Here is a 17,837-nt window from a genome sequence, read left to right on the forward strand (position 1 = left end):
GTTTGCCATTCACTTGTCTGCAGCATCTGTAATGAACTTTGGTTTTGGAAAGAACTCTCCCCAAATAATCTAAAAAGTACTCCACCAGGGGGTGCATCTCCGGATGGTGATCAACATGACCGCTCTGAGTTGAAGGTTCCATTTTCCACTTTTGTCAGATTTAACTAAGACAATGGAACACATGTATACATATGTACCTAATTTACATTATCATCACCTAACATTTTGTTGAATGTCAATTTGTAATCTTTTTTTTTAAAGCGACAACAGCTGTGATTAAAAAATGATAATAAAATAAAAATTGACACGGCTGTCTTCTGTCTCACCATGGCTTACACACATTGGTTTGGTCCATCCATTCACCCATAATATCCCTTTCCTCCATCCTTCCCTCCAGTCCATCCATCCGTTGATGAGGAAAGGCAGGCTTAGCACTGCATTACACTGTGGGGTGCAACACAGGCAGATGGGGCCTTAACTTTGTAAGCACATCGATGTATTTTTGAATGTGTTGTGCTGAGTGCCAGTGTGAGTACTTTTGCCGTGTATCGCTATGGTTTGCAAACAAACATCCAAGCAGCTTGTATAGCACTCGCCAAGTGGCTTGAGCACTCAAGCAAGCACTTCAATGAAACAGTTGATAAGGAATGGCAGGCTTGGCAAGCAATTAGTAATTGCTGATCAGTCATATTAAACACCGCCCAGAGTGTCAATCAATGTGCAAATTGGACAAAGGAACACTTCTTTTTAGCAGTTATAACTGCTGCTGATGTCAATGCCGCAGTTTAAATTTGGGAAATTCGGCTTAGATTAAGAGATATAGAGAGGTTATCGCATGTGCGGAAATTAAATAAAGCCACAAACTCGTGGAGTGTCAAACCATGTGCAAATTGGACAAATGAAACTTTTTTTTTGGCAGTCAGAACTACTGCTAAGGTCAATTTTGCAGTTATATTTTGAAATTTGGCTCAGGATAAGAGATTCTGGAGATTATCACATGTGTGGAAATGAAATAAAGCCATGAATACTGGCATCTCTGGGCGTCTATAAGCATTGTGATATATCCAGCGATTGATAGGTATGAAGATCTGGCATTTGATGAAATGAGTGAGGAAAGTGAAAAAAAAAAAACATTTTCAGCGCTTTACCATTAATAAACTGTTGTGGCCTGTTCTCAGCCAAGGCATGTTGGGCAGGCCAAACTAAAAGGCAAATTAAGACCTCAGCGAGATGACAGAAGGCTGACAAAGGGCTTGACCAAGGATGAAACCTTGATGAAGGATAATTTAGTAAGACCATTAATTATCTTCAAAAGATGTGTTTTAATTAACCGAACCACCTAATTTTCTCTCGTGCTCTCTTTTGGAGTTCCCTTGCAATGCATGCAAAGGTTCAGGCTGTTCGGTTTCATGGTTTTGGAGTTATGGAGGACACGCGCACACACTATCTGACTGACTGACTGACTGACTGACTGCACACACTGACATTTATTATTGTAGATGCAGCCTATGGCTGCTGGTTGCATCATTTGATGGGAGTGTGGCTGTGCCATTGATGCAGTGCCCCCTATTTCCTGTAACCTGGTACTCATTTGGCCAATCTCAGAAGGATAGCAGGCTGAGTCATCTCACCTGGTATTATTTAACAGCAGGACAGTGGCTCAAACTCAGGACCTTGGGATCTTAAGACAGCCACCTGTAACCGTTAAGCCAACACCAGCCTTACTTCTGGGCCTTAAAGATGTTTACTATGGCATAGATATTTCCTTAGTCATTGTTTAGCATCAGTGTAAAGTAATGAAATGTGCCATTAGACATGCATTGCTTAAATGTGTAGTTAGACACAGTCAACCCCTCTTCATGTGTGTGTCTCAAAACCACCATTCCTTTTTTATTATGGAAATCGCCCCAAACAAGACATAAAGCCACTCTAGGTAAGGGGCGAAGGCAGTGGTCGGCAACCCAAATTACAAGAAGAGCCATTTTTTTTCAAATTTAGTCAGAAATGCAATATCAAAAGAGCTGCAATGCACATAAACCCTATTTCAATAATTGAATAACAGGACAAATGCAAACCCCTTGATTTTTTTTTTAATGCAATACATGTTTAGTGAGTTGGTATCAATGAAAGGGGCCATTGAATTTTCTTCATTACATCGAGTCAGCTCGCCTGTATTTACCTCCGACACCGAAGGTGGAAGGAGGTTATGTTTTCACCCCGTGTGTTGGGTGGTCGCGAGACGACCCTTATACTCAGGTTTTCCATCTGTCTGTTTGTTTGTATGTAATGGACAGCTCTGGAGGCCAGATGAGTCAACCGATTTTGATGAAACTTGACTGGTAGGTTCATACCAGGATCTAGTTGTATGCTTTTGAGCACCGTTGCTATGGATACCACCGTTGCCTAGCAACGGGACTTTGAAATTTTTGAAAAAATCCGAAATTTTTTTTTTTTTGAAAAAATCAAAAATAGGCTTCTGCGCTTTTATGCGCACTATAATCAACCTCTTTGTAAAAAAAAAAAACAGTCCGATCCGTCAAAAACTGTATGACTAGTATGCAATTATATTACTATATGCTTTCACCCGAACGTTCACGTTGGGATTCCCTAACGTAGGGTGAGGGAATCGAACACAAATGATGAATGGACAGTTGCTCGTCATGTTCCAAAATGAAACAACGAACGGAAAAATGCCATCTGATGTGTTCTCTTCTCTACATATTTAAAATTCGCCTTAGTCTAGTGACCACTCATGTCGCCTACTGGCTTGTTGGGTCGCCGAAATAGGTGACCCTTATTGTTGGGTCGCCGAAATAGGTGACCCTTATTGTTGGGTCACCGAAATAGGTAACCCTTATTGTCAGTAATTCTGTCTGTTTGTTTGGATGTTTGTTTGGTTGTTTGTTCGTTTGTCATCAGCATAATTGGTAGTAAACGTGGGCCGATTTTTACCAAACTCGGGTAGTTGGTACATCTTACGACCTTGTGCTTTGGAAATTGTGATGGTTGCTAGGGACACTTTGTTTCCCTAGCAACAGCCGAAAAACCTTCAAAATCGGTACCGTTCACGCGAAATCAATTCCGAAAGCCATTATCCCACGTACGCTTATGAAATTTGGCATGCATCATCTACAGGTGAGGCTCTACCAAATATATTCCGGTTTTTGTGATATATGGAATCGTTTACCTGCAGCGGCCCCTACAAATGGGGTATGCCCGAAAATTGGTGAAAATTGAAGGCGAAAATTCAAAAAGAAAGTTGAAAAAAGATCAATAAGTGCATTTTTCGGGCGAAATTACCATTCAATGCACCCTTGCTCCTACATGGATTAACCGATACGAATGAAAGTTCATAGGTACATAGTACTAAATGAGTACTTCAACTTTGCTTCAGGACATATTGACCTATCTCGGATAGGTCAGGGGTCAAAGGTCAATGAGTGCATTTTTCGGGCAAAATGACCATTCAAATCCCCCTTGCTCCTTCATGGGTTAACCAATACAAATGAAAGTTCATAGGTACATAATACATGATGAGTACGACAACTTTGCTTCATGACAAATTGATCTATCTCGGCTAAGTCAGGGGTCAAAGGTCAATGAGTGCATTGTTCGGGTAAAATGACCATTCAAAGCCCCCTTGCTCATACATGGGTAAACCGATTCGATTGCAGTTTCGTAAGTACTTTGCACAAGATTAACACAGATCAGGGGTCAAAGGTCATCGATGCTCAGCGACCCATGGCCGCCTTCCGGCTTGTCTGTTTGTTTGTCTGTCTGTGTGCAGGATATCTCAAAAAGTTGTGGACAGGTTGGGTGTGTGACAATGACGAACTGATTAGATTTTGGTGAAGATCCGGATCCGGATCTAGCTACTGGAATTTTTGAGTGATTCTTCATCATTGAGAGATTGGGCCAAAAATGATGTATAGAATGATATCTCAAAAAGTTACAGAAGCATTCCGCGGAAACTTGGTGAACAGTTTGGTTATGTGACGAGGACGAATTGATTCAGTTTTGGTGAAGATCCAAATTCATATCCAGATAAGAGTTTTTCAATTTTTAAGTGATTCTTCACCATTGAGAGATGGGGTCAAAAACTACACACACACACACACACACACACACACACACACACACACACACACACACACACACACACACACACACACACACACACACACACACACACACACACACACACACACACACACACACACACACACACGCACAAACACACACACATTGTTGTAGTTCTCACCACGCCGGCGTGCGGGCAACCGCTTTTAGCCAATTTGCGGCTGCACGCGCCCACCGACCGTGGTAATCCTCGTCGCAGCTTTCGGATCATCGCCGAAATCCAGCTACGCGTGTGTTTTTAACCACACCGTAAATCAGCCAACTCTTCTGTCCACGCGCGACAGGGTTGATCGCCGAATTGTCGATTTACCTAAGTATTCGCGCAGACAGAAATGCCGGGCATTTACACCTCGATGGGACCCGTACGGACACGAGCCGTTTTGCGATTGCCGAGCAGTTTATTATCGCCAAGCCCCGTCAGACTCGATTATCTTATCAGCTATTAAAAGCCAGCTATTATTCTGAATGCAATTACGGTAGCTCAATGGAGGAAGGGACACAACGAGCAGGTGAATATTCAATGACATTAATTTTACACACGTATGCAAGCAATGAAGCAATGGGGGTAAGGGACAAGACACGAGGAAGAATAATCTACAGCCGTTGTCTATTTATTACGTAATGTACAGGCACTTAACAGTTCTACTTATGGACAAGGCTTCCATGCATAAACCCCAGAAAAGAACAAGAAAGAACAGGGCCCGTAGGCCTTTAATGTTCCGCGGAGCTGTGGAGACCGAAGGAGCTCCGTGAGACCGTGCTGGTTTCCTGTCACCCTCGTGGTGACTCGCTGGGCGACCCTCGATGTCTCATCAACATGGCAGCTGGCATCCAGCTTGGTTGGTCCAGGCCCAGCCATGCGGCCTGGTCGATCCGGCCAAGCTGACGATGCCTCAGAGGAGCGAACGGACCTTGCTCTTTTGGAGTTGATGCTCTCTAAAGAGCCCGCTCACTCCTCAGGGTCAGTCGGACCGCTACGCCGCTGGCTGGCAACTTCTCTCCGGCTGCCTCCACCGACCCACACTTCCGCACAGCACTGCAGGCTTGGCTGGACTCCAGGCTCCACTTCGACTTCCACTTCGACTTCCACTCCGAGCTCCACTCCGAACCCAGACTGGACCATGAATTAGACTCCAGACAAACTCAGACTCCTCAACTGGACCACGAACCCAGACTCGTACCCAACTCAACTCCCGGGGCCTCAATCCCGCCTTTTATGGGGTTTGGGGGGGGGTGTTTGGTCTTTCACCTATGACCCTTCACCCCCCGCTGGCTCCGCCCCTTTTGTCATTTTGAACCGATCTTGCCATCAAATGCAGAGAAAGCGGACGTGGCAGAAATCACCAGCCCTCGCCTCAACGAGGGAGTCCCCGTGTCTGTCGGCAGAGATGCCGCTCGTCCGTGGAATGCCGTTGCTGGCGAAAAGATGGCGGCATCTGTGAAGATGAAGGTGAGGAGATGTTGTTTGTTTGTTGATGTTGTGAGGGGATGTTGGCGGTTGTCGCAAAGGTGGTGAGGATATGTTGGCGGTTGTTGTTTAAGGTGGTGAGGAGATGTTTAAAATAAAGATAGAAAAGAATAATACTACCTCAAGATTGCACAGCCCGGCTCACGAATAATTTCCCGTTAGACATCGGTGGGGAAATCTATCTGGACACACACTTATCGACATAACTGATCTTCGGGGAACCTGAATGGTGATCTGTGAATTCCACAACTGTAACTATATATATATATATATATATATATATATATATATATATATATATATATATATATATATATATATATATATATATATATATATATGTATATATATGTATATATGCAGTAATGCCCCGTTTCTCACAGGGGTTACGTTCCAAACCTCCCCGCGCTAAGTGAAAATCCCTGATGAATGGACGCCTCCCCAAAAAATCGATTTGTCTGGTCTGGTCGGTTTGGGAGTGATTGGGTTTGAGGTGCCGGAGATCGACTCGTCTGGTCTGGTCGGTTTGGGAGTGATTGGGTTTGAGGTGCCGGAGATCGACTCGTCTGGTCTGGTCGGTTTTGAGGTGCTGGGTATGAGCAGTGCTCGTCCAACGGCGGCAAACCTTTTTCCTTCCCGAAGCATATATCGAGCACCTTTACCTTAACCTTCTCCTGGAGCGTCCAAGGACCTTCCTCTGGCACTTCGGTTCCTTGCTAGAAGCCTTAGAAGATGCAGGGCGTTTGGGCGGCATCGTGGGGCTTGGAGAAAAAAACGTAGAAAATATTCGAAGTTCACAAGCGAAACTTTGTCTCTTGCGTTGTGTGACTGGTCGAGCACCACGCGTTATAATTTATCGCTTAAATAATTTATATTTTATATATTATTACTGCGATGGACCGGGGGAATCCGCAGAAAAAATTAGTTACGTTCCAAGGGAAAACCCACGATGAACCGGGGGCGCGATAGGTGAACCGCGATGAAGCGGGGATTGACTGTATATACATATACATATCATGATAATTCAAAAATGTATTTGGCCTGATACAGTATGTTCTACTGGATCAGGCATTGTGTGGCGGATGTATGCGCTCTACCGAGTGCCCTTCCAGTTTCGTGTGATTTCTGCTGTGGAGTTTCTTTGAAGAGTCGTTCGATGTTTGGACAGTGCACTATAATTTTCATTTTCAAGCCGGACTTTAAACTCACCTCGTTCAATTGCTTTCTCCATATGCTTTCTATGAAATTCATACTTGAAAATGCTTGCTCACACAGGTAAGTCGATTTGAAGATGGACAGAATGCCAAATTAATATCTCTTTATGTTCCTGTAGGTTGGTGGGAAAGAATTCCAAACTGGGAACGCAATTTGGTCTTGTTTTTTTAAGGCCACGCATTTCAGCCCATCTATGTTGAAGTGCCAGGGTAGATCTGTGCCTTTCTAGATTTTCGAGTTTGGTCACTAAGCCTCTGAATTTAGAACTCCACATGTCCTTGTCCTGCAAATAGGCCAGTTCAAATTCTAGTTCTGCTTCGTCTACTCCTGTAAATGCTGAAAAGTTGAGTGCAGAAGTGTCTGCTTCAAGGGGTTTCAACACAAACGATAAAGTTGCATTTTCCTTTCTGAATTCCTGAAATCGCCCTGCGAAAGCTTCTTGCATTCCCAGTTTCACATTTTTTTAGGCTCTCGGTGTCAAGTTCATAGTTTGTCTCCTGTTTGAATTGTTTCAGTGATGGGAAATGAGCCAGCAAGCCCATATCCATGTCTCTCACAAACAATGCTAGTTTTCACTCAAATGAGATCACCTCTTCTAAAAGCAAGTGAGCTGTGTTTCCCTTTCCTTGCAGCTTTCTGTTGAGGCCATTAAAAAGTGAGCTGATGTCCACCATGGAGTGAAATCTCTGTGTGTGCACGTATATACACACACAGACACACACACACACACACACACACACACACACACACACACACACACACACACACACACACACACACACACACACACACACACACACACATTGAGACCTGGGAGGGCACCGTTCCACTTTCTGGAACCCCTACATGAAGATAACAACGAACAACACACACGCACACACACACACACACACACACACACACACACACACACACACACACACACACACACACACACACACACACACACACACACCGTTTCTTGGGCGTGACAATCTCATTCCGAATACCTCTTGAACATCCCTCACAACCAGAGTGTCGCTAACTTTTTAGAAGGCGGTTCGAATGGTAAACTGAGGCTGTGAAACAGGTTGAAGCAATAATATTGCCGACAAGATGACGAAAATAACCATGTAATGGAGAGCAGGCAGTGCGTGGAGCACAACGTGTACGTCTTGCTCGCAGAATTCGTCGGGAATCGGATGTATTTTCCTGTTTATCACTGCCAACGTTCTCAAGTATTATTTTATCCTTTCACGACACTCACAAAGATTTTTCTGAAAATTAATTTATAATGAGAAAAAGGGGATTTTATCGATTCCTTAAAGAGCCGCAGGTTGCCGACCCCCGGGCTCAGGGAAGGTTAGATAAAGATAAGGACAAAACAAAAGAAAGAGGAAAATAGCAAGAAAACATCCAAGGTAGAAGAAGTGTTTAGAAGTCAGGAAAAATGTGATGGAATCTCAACGATGTAGGAAGTAGGAATTGACATTTCTCTTAAAGCTATGTAGATCATAGGATAATGGAAAGCACGTCAAAGGTCGTGAATTCTAAAGTGAGACAGCATGACGGATAAAACTATCTGTACTTTGGATCAGCTTTAGTACATGGGTGTCCAAAGATGGCAAACCGAGTCTTGTGTCCAAACACTAATACAGGAGGAACAAGGTTAGAAAGTCCAACTGAACATTTGCAAATATCTGTAGAACAAACTAAGAGTGGCAACTGACCGACGGTGAGAGAGTGGTTGAAGAGTTAAACCCTTCTCCGCACCAACCAGATTAACTATGCGTTTCTGGAGTCTATCAAGTAAAGATAAGTGATAGACTGGTACTCCAGCCCAAATGTGGCAACAGTACTCCATGAGGGGACGTGTAGTTGTCTTATACAGGTATTAAACAGCATCAGGAGGTAAATACCTCTGTGCTCGATAGAGGTAACCGACTCGCTTGAAAGCACTCTTAGCAATACCAGAAATATACCTATCCAAATGGAAGTTGGAGATGTCCAGACCAAGAAGCCAAAGCTCAAATGATTCTGTTAAGGTTGGAGACCCCATGTGCAAAGAAGGGAAATACCTCTTTCTAGAGTGACGTGTGGACAACAATTTCGTTTTCTTTGCATTAAAAGTTACCAGCCAATCATGCCCTCACTTCAACCCATTCTCTAAATCATTATCCAGCAAAACTCCAACATCATTATGAAAAATGTTGGTGCTGAGTGAATCAGCAGATGTACAGTAAAGTGAAGAGTCATCAACACACATGGCAAGTTGAGACAAAACATTTTCAGGAAGATCATTGATATAAACAAGAAATATGGTGGGAGCAAGGACAGAGCCCTGTGGAACATCACAATTAATGGAGCAAGCAGGATAAGATTGATCCTCAAGTACCACCTTCATCTTGCGATTTGTCAAGAAAGCCAAAATGATTCAATGCATCATTCCAGATACACCATACCACTGAAGCTTGTGGAGCAAACCCTTGTGCCACACTTTATCAAAGGCTTTCAAGATATCCAAAGTGGAGTGATGAATGGAACAGGAATATCAGAGTCTGTATGGGATGAAAAATCAGGAAGAGGGTGTCCCTGATCATTGAGGGTAGAATTTGAATCAAAGTGATTTGAAAAGAGATAAGCTTTGTCCAGAGGTGAAGTAACAACCTCACCTCCATGAAAAAGAGGAGGTATAGAAGGTTTATTGTGGTTGACTACACTGTTGAAATCTACCAAAAGTCCTGAGAGCAAAGCCACTGAGTCGCAATGGAATTGGCAACAGAAGCTGCATATTGCTGCTTGGCATCCTCAAAAACTATTTCAGAGAGGTTACTTGCTTTGTGAAACAGACAGTTGGATTCCAGAGACCCTTGCACATAGTACTTCATAAAATAGTGGTTGCGATGAGCAATTGCTGATGCACAAGACAGAGTGAACCATGACTGGGAATGAACCTCCACTTGATAGATACATGAGAGAATATAAATGTCCATACCAGTGCAAATCCATTGGGATATTTCCTCAGCAGATCTATCAGGACCAGCACTAAAAGCTGCGGTCGATGGCACACCAGCAGGAAATGAACGAAATCCATCCCAATCTGCTTTCCCAAATTGAAACATGGTACAGTGAAAAAGATGCACTGGAGTTGAGAATGAGGAGTAAAAGACACAAAGAGAAACAGTGGAATGATCCAAGTTACTAATTGGAGGCAGGACTTTGGCAACACAGTCACCAGGGTTAAAACACAAAAAAGAGACAAAGCAAGTATCTTCCATCAGAGGCACGTTCAGGAAAATGGGTGGGAGAGGAGACAATTTGGGCGAGATTTTGAGACATTGAGAAATTATAGGTATTGTGGTGGAGATTTCCAACCAAAAGAGAAAACCCTTTATCATTTAACAGATCGATTATTATACAAACACACATATGTCGTAAACGACTCACCCTTTACCAAGGTATGAAGACAGATGATGTACTTGAGAGAAAGCTTTTTATTATCCATCAAGGTACGTGTACACGGAGCACGGCAAACACCAGAAACATATGCTCGGAGGGTGCCGTCACTGTCTGAGACGGTTTTATCACCTCCTTATGTACTCGGTTTTATCTTTGGACAAATGTTTATCTCACTATTTGTCCTTTCAACCCAACCAGCTGCAAGGCAGTTGGCTCATTTCATTACAAGAATGGTGAAACATAAGTAGAGATACAGTAAGAGGAAATAATGGTTCACTCCCTCGCCCTGCTCCCACAGTGCTCCTCTGGATTACTCAAGGTTAATGACAATCATATTTTCTGCATACACTGTTCCAATTGTCCTTTTTCCCAAGCAGCCAGCCAAGAGTATAGTTTGATTAACACCAAGCCTGCAAAAACATATAATGACTTGAAAAACAAAGCTAATAGAAAAAGGTACGATTCCCAACACATATGTGGAAATAAGAGCTTGTCTCAAGAGTCCAAGCAGATCTCTGCCTCTGAGCGAGAATACATGGCCTTTTATACAATTGGAAAATTGGCAGGTGTCAGGGCACTTGGTTAATCGATACCAGACTGCAAGAAAGCTTTGTTTGCACACGAGGTTCTTTAAGCAAAGAGAAAACAATCTTGTGCATAATTAATGCAGAGAGTGCTGTGAAAGAATGCGTGTCTTCCTTCAGGGGAGTGTATGCACAGATAACCTTAATTTACTTTCGGCAATGATAAGCATTTATCTTGTCATGCAGATGGAGTATCTGGTTTGCGCAGATTCTGCAGAACAATCAGAGGTCCATGACCTCTGCAGTTCGATAAGACTCCTTTTTGATAAGAGGACAATGGGATGACAGAGTTCATGTTTGTACAACTTTGCAATTGAATGGGAGGCCAGAGTTAATGAGGCCAATGCCTTTGGGGGCTAGACTCTTCGGCGTCATCAAAGTAGTTCTCCCCAATTTGCGAACCAAGTGAAAAGTTGAAGATTATATTGTTTCATCGTCAATTAACATTCTATATCTATTCATGTACAAAACAGCCTTCAGTGTGCCATGATCCATTATCAAGTATATGTAAGAGTAGCAAACATAACAGATGGGTACATATTTCCTTTAACTAAGCATGGACTAACAACATGACCCCTTCCCAGGTTCAGATTTACTTGGGCCAATATGGGGATTATATATTCATTATTATTATATTGGTTAATCAATGATCCTGAGCTTTGAAATGGGAAAGATATATCAGTTTATAGGTAATTAACAAGACCACAGTATAGTGAACTTAGATTCTATTCCATTTACTTGTGGCCTGTCAGTATTGACTCTGCAAATTTAATAAGGTCTGACTTTGTCATTGTGAGAGAACTGATAAGCATAATTATCCTGCAGACAATTGAAATAATTATCTCAATTTAGCACATGTGAACCATTCTTTACGGAGTGATTTTAGACTATACTTTATAAAACATTTTATACTTCCATATGCTTTAAAAGCAAAAATAAAGAGAAATGAGTGCATAATTTGTAGGCAAAGAACACTTATCTCAATGTGAAAAATATTTGTTTCAGTGTGATTAATACAGAAACACTAGTGCTTTGCAATAGTCATGTGATCCATAGAGCTTTCTATTACCAAAATGTCCATGCTCATATTTCACAAGATGGAATTAATTATTTTACTTCCACAGTATCGATACCAGGAGTGTCAGCATTGTGAGAGTGTTCCAGCCATTCCTTGTGGTGAACATTGTGGTCACCAAATGCCATGAAGTGTGCAGAAGGGTGGAGCAAAAATTGCCCTGCCATTACTGTCTGAGATCACATCAAGCATGGTACAAGACAGAAAGGAAGGTGAGCGATATCGAAAGAAGAGATATGTTGTTGAATCTAGAAGAGCAAGATGGAAACGCATAAACTCGTGAGAGCCACTTTCAAGGGAATTTTCACAAGCTAAAGGTAGAGTCTTTAATATGGATACCAAGTCCTTGAGAAGGAGAGCAATCAAGCCAGTGAAAAATGTAACCTGAAAGAAATGGACTCGTGTTTAACAAATCCCACCTAACCTTTTATTAAGCATCCCCCTAGCATCGAGGAAGGCTTATGACTGTTGTCGGGTTTGTTTTGACAATTGGCAGCCCCAAAATTTTAATTGTACCACAGAGTTATTGAGGGATGAAAAGAGTGAGAATGTGGAATTGTGAAAATTAGAGTTGGAGTTAAAATAAAATGATTTAAAGCTAAAAGAATTGGAGATGTAGAAAAAATAAATAGCAAAAGAAAGGGAGGATAAGATAACGGAAATGGAGCTTCGAAACCAAGAGCAGGAAAGGGAATAGAAGATAAAGGTATTGGAGCTACAGAGCCTAGCCCTAGAGCAAGATAGGGAACACAAGATAAATGAATTGGAGATTCGGGAAAGAGAAGGATGAAGAGAATTTGAGCTTCGGGAGAGAGAACAGATTAAAGAAATGGAGATTACGGAACTGGAGATTCAGGGACAGATTAAGTAAAGTGAATTGGAAATAGAGAAAGGAATTAAAACCACATTAGTATTGGGACATTACCAGGCATGTGAGACTCATTCCACACTTTAATGAGAGAGAAGTACTGTAGATGAGTACTTCTTTTTTTTTTTTTTTCAAAAAATGGCACAAACCTGGCAATGGCTTAAGGAGACTTGGACTCTGTTATTGCAAATTGTTTTTGTAGGAAAGGCTCAATATATTTACTCTTCTTTACCTAGTGACTTGTGTGCAGAGTATGACAAGGTAAAAACTGCTATTATTAAAGCCTATTAATTAGTTCCAGATGCTTACAGGCAGAAGTTCAGGCAGTGTAGGAAGAAAGAGTGAAACGCATATGGAGTTTGCTCGGGAAAAAGAGATTTTGTTTGATAGGTGGTGCAGTTCCAAGGAAATTATGAACGACTTTGACAGATGAAGGCAGTTGATGTTGGTGGAGGAGTTTAAGCAGTGCATGCATTCTGACATTCGGACGCATTTGGACGAACAAACAAATGGTAGACGAATTGCACACTGCAGCAACAATTACTAATGGTTATGCTTTGACTCACAAAATCCATTTTCACAAACTGCATTTTCCAAATAAATTTAACCTGGAGGGTTGTGGTAAACCTCATCAGGGAGTAAAACCCTTACCTAAAAGTTATCTGGAAAACTTGCATGCCAAGTAGGATTTTTCAAGCTTGCCCACCAGAAAGTAAATTTTCATGATTTTCAGTGAACTTACACAGATAATTATCCATCTGTGCTTATTTGTTCTTATTGCAAGAAGAAAGGACACATAACATCTCAGTGTCATATGGTGGAAAGAAACCAAAGTAAACATCAGCAAGGTGCTTCAACTGCACTTGTTAATGTTAAGAACCACCTGTTGCAGACAGTGACTGTTAAAGGGACATCCAAGAAAGATGTGATGCCAGAATCAGACATCTATCTATAATTCCAGCAGTGTGTGTGTGTGTGTGTGTGTGTGTGTGTGTGTGTGTGTGTGTGTGTGTGTGTGTGTGTGTGTGTGTGTGTGTGTGTGTGTGTGTGTGTGTGTGTGTGTGTGTGTGTGTGTGTGTGTGTGTGTGTGTGTGTGTGTGTCTGTTACCGCTGTTTCTTGCCAACCACTGGTCCGATCTAATTGAAACTTACCAGGTATATTGCTGGGGACCTGAGTATGTGCCTTTCAAGGTTTGATATTAATCGGACAAGTGGTTCCCAAGTTATGGCCATTTATTTACCAAACCAATGACAGGACACGTTGCTGCGTAGGCATGGCCGTTGGGGAAGAGATCCTCAGCTGTGTTCCCCATTACGGGTTACAACGTACGGACTTCCGGATAGTGATGACTTACTGTATTGTAATAATTTCTCTTTCTTATGCGCATTTATAGATAAACACAATGCCCCAATCCAGTCGTTGTTTACGAGAGCGAAGGAACGGCCTGTGTGGTTGTTGTTTCTGGCACGCGGTTTGAAAGTTTTTTTGTTTTTTTTTGCAAGTACGGCCACGCACATACTGCCACGTATGTATGGGCACGTGCTTGTTATATTAATGAGGGATATAAGCCTTTCGTTTCAGAGGGTTTTGTGCCAGCTGTAGGCGACGGTGCAAATCAGCAACCTGTTAAAGTATTGAGAGACAAGGTAACATCTCAGTCTTTAATGCTAGAGAGCATTTTGCTGCTATCTGAGAGAATGGTGACGGGTACCAGTGTACTGCTACAAGGAGTTGGTGCTTTTGGTAATGCACTTCTTCAGGTGGTTAACCTGGAATTGGAGTTGGAGTTGGTATCCGGACTTGTTACTGTAGGCTTAGAGTCTATGCTTCCTGTTGAGGGAGTTTCTTTTATCATCGAAAATCATTTAGCTGGTGGTAGAGTCTTGATTAATCCGCAGATGGTGGATGACCTTATTGGAGAGAGTAACATGTCACAGCTCGAGAAGGAGATTCCTAATCAGTTTCCTTCATGTGTGGTGATGGATCATTTTAACTCAAGAAAAAACTCTGAAGAGAGAGAAGTGAAAAAGGTTTTGGACCTAGAACCCACACACACTTTGGAAGGAGCTTTTGTGGACCAGGTCAGTGATGATGTCAATGCTACTATAGCTTGTGATGGTCATATTATTGGACCAGAAGCCAAATCTGGAAGCCAATCAGACCCTTTGTGTTTGTCGTTTTTATGTATTTTATGCGTGTGTACATTTGCACACATGGGTCATTCCGTGCCAACTCACCTAAATTTCAAAAACCTCCCCAGGTCACCTCCTCAGATTTTGCTGGAAAAATTATGAAATGTAGATCTATATGGCTCTACCCACCATGCAAAAGATTAGCTTTCAATTCCTCATAGTTTAAAAAATATCTATCTCTAGGGACCTTTGAAATTTGGCCCTAAAAATGCCAAATGTGAAAAACGCTTTTTTTTTCAACTTCAGGGACTTATAATTTTCTAATGGACTCCTCTAGAAAGCTTATATTGCAAATATTTACTAATTGGCATCCAAATTTTTCAATTATGGCATCAGATAGCCTCTGGGATGCATATTTCTCACTCTGTAGGAAGCTAAAAATTGCTTTTGGGCCAAAACGACGTAAAATAAGGTGAAACTATAGTAGCCCTCCTGAAAATATGGAACAACTTAGAATTTTTTTCTCATAACACAGTGATTAGAGGGTCATTATCTATCCATAGATACATTTTTGTTGGGATAATACAGTTAGGTGATGAATTATAAAAGTTTTACCATAAGCCCTTGCCTCCGAGGGCTCTAAAATGGACCAATTTTGTCCCCTGGTTTGACCATGTGGCTCGGGGTTTAGTATCTTAATTTTTTTTCGAAAGATTGCCTCATATAAGATGTGTCCACTGACCGAATAATTTTATCTAACGCCCATGGCTTCATATTAAAATAAATTTTTATTTCCATGCACGTTTTTTTTTTGCAATTATTCACTTTTTTCATATTCATGAGCTTATAAATCTGAAACTGAACACTCCAGCAAAGTGATACTGCAGATATTTATAAACTGGCATATGAAATTGAAGGATCTGTTATCAGAATGCCTGATAAATGCATATGTTTCTATCTGTAGGAAGTTGAAAATGCCACTTTGACCAAAAATGGTGAATATGCAGGGGGCATTAATTGAGGTAATGGAACAACTTAGATTATTCTTTTCATAAATTAGTAATTATAAGTAAATTTTTTGTTCCAAAATAAATTCTTGTAATGATAATCCAAACATATGCTTGGGTTTTAATTTTAAAAAAACATGTCCTACAGTTCTCTATTTGAAGTCATTAGTTGTGACATACACCACTAGATGGAGTAATAGTCTGTCACAACACAAGGGGCAGCACAGTCAACCTGTCTGTCTGTTTGTCTGTTTGGAGAACAAAGGAGAGGAGGAAACAAAGGAAATGAATGCAGAAAAACCTGGGCCCAGTGGCACAAGTTTGACAAGTCTATGCGCTGTTGGAACCAAATTAGACCAGGAGTGTCACAAGACCTATTATACAAGGAAGGTTGGGCTAAAACAAGTTGCTGCTTTGGAGAAGTCACAAGAATATATGTTTTTTTGTATACCTTGTCGAGGTTCGTATGAGAGCAAACACACAACGCACAGCAAGGTGGCATAAGACAAGAGGGGCGGGAGTGAAAGGGACAAAACAGTGGGGAACAGACACATTTGGTAAACTGTGGAAGGGAGAGGGATGGGGATGGGACGGGGAACATGGGGAAGAGAAGATGGACATTACAGGGACTTTCAGAAAGGAAAGCAGGGGGATTGAAGGAAGTGGGCTTGGGTGGATTATCGGGGGTAGAAAAGATCGAGGATTTGGATGGGAGATGATAAGAGGTGGCGATTAACAGCTGTTTTGAAAGTCTGGAGGGAAGAATGGGAAAGAATAGAGTGAGGGAGTTTATTTCAAAGGCGGGAAAAAAGAGGAATGAAAGAGTGAAAGTGAGCAGTGATTCATGATTTTGGTAGTTTTACCAGAAGGGGGTTGAAATGAGAGCGAGAGATGAACCTTCAGAGTTTAGGCTTTATTCCATTTGATTGGAGCCGCTTCTGTGGGCACACCAGGAAATACAGGTTCAGCTAGGAGTACATAAGCAGTAACGTATACATGTGCAGTTAACCATTGCAGACTAAATCCACGTAAGCACGGAGTTCGATATAATCTCCATTCTCACCAGTCAATGAGCACCTTCAGTTAACGAGCATCAAGTGGACAGCCGATGTCAATAGCAATGCCCCGGGGACAATCACTCGTGCCGCAGAGACATCCCCTTATACGCGAGACGCACAACATGTGATCCCGCGTCATGTCCCTCGATTCACGTTAATTCACCACATTCTCCCCACCTTTAAAATGTAACTAGGGGCCCATCTTACACACCATGATTGCTTTAGCACTATAGGAGTATACATTTCAAGCAACGCGGACTAATAGATCCACAGAAGCATACATGCCAAGCAGTGATTATTTTGAGTTGTAGGAGCATGGAAATGAGCATCGATATATGATATAATGGGCATATAGGAGCATGAGCAGCGAGAATGCCGATAATCCCCTTTACAGATTGAGTCGTCGAGGGGGCCTTATTCGTCGACCTCTCCGGGAGTAAACGGCAGTTTCACTTGAGGGAGACTCGATCCTCTTGGTGAGCCTCGACTTGTGCCGGGGATGACTCCTCGATCGCTCTCGGGTGGAACGCGGCAGCCCCGTCGCCCTGGCGGAGTTCCTGGGGGGGAAATGTCAGAAGGAGGAGTGCCAGAAGGTGGTGTACCGGCGGGAGGAGTACCTGAGGGAGCCAGATGGCGAACCGACACAGTGGTCTCCCTGCCATCCGGGAGCCTGACATGAGCATACTCTGGATTAGTGTCAATGAGTTCGACCCCCTCCACCAGGGGTTCATACTTGCTTTGTCGTACCGGGCGTTTCATGAACACTGTACCGGGGTGGGTCAGCCAGTTGGGCACCGTTTGACCGTCAACATAACGTGCGTTGGTGAGTAAACATACGTTCGTGAGGAGTG

At 42.4% G+C, this 17,837-nt stretch overlaps 1 protein-coding gene across 1 annotated transcript in view; it reads left to right on the forward strand.

The window, feature by feature from the left end:
* The window catches only part of LOC147034897 (uncharacterized), a 140,686-nt gene that overhangs the window by 21,737 nt on the left and 101,112 nt on the right, over positions 1 to 17,837 (forward strand). Inside the window, exon 5 of the mRNA XM_085858900.1 lies at positions 11,970 to 12,132. The gene's annotated coding sequence lies outside the window, so the exon portion shown is untranslated. The remainder of the gene's footprint in view (positions 1 to 11,969; positions 12,133 to 17,837) is intronic.

The sequence above is a fragment of the Eptatretus burgeri genome, chromosome 1 (genome assembly GCF_056783735.1).
Source record: "Eptatretus burgeri isolate ZD-2024b chromosome 1, Ebu_testis_v1, whole genome shotgun sequence".
Lineage (NCBI taxonomy): Eukaryota > Metazoa > Chordata > Myxini > Myxiniformes > Myxinidae > Eptatretus > Eptatretus burgeri.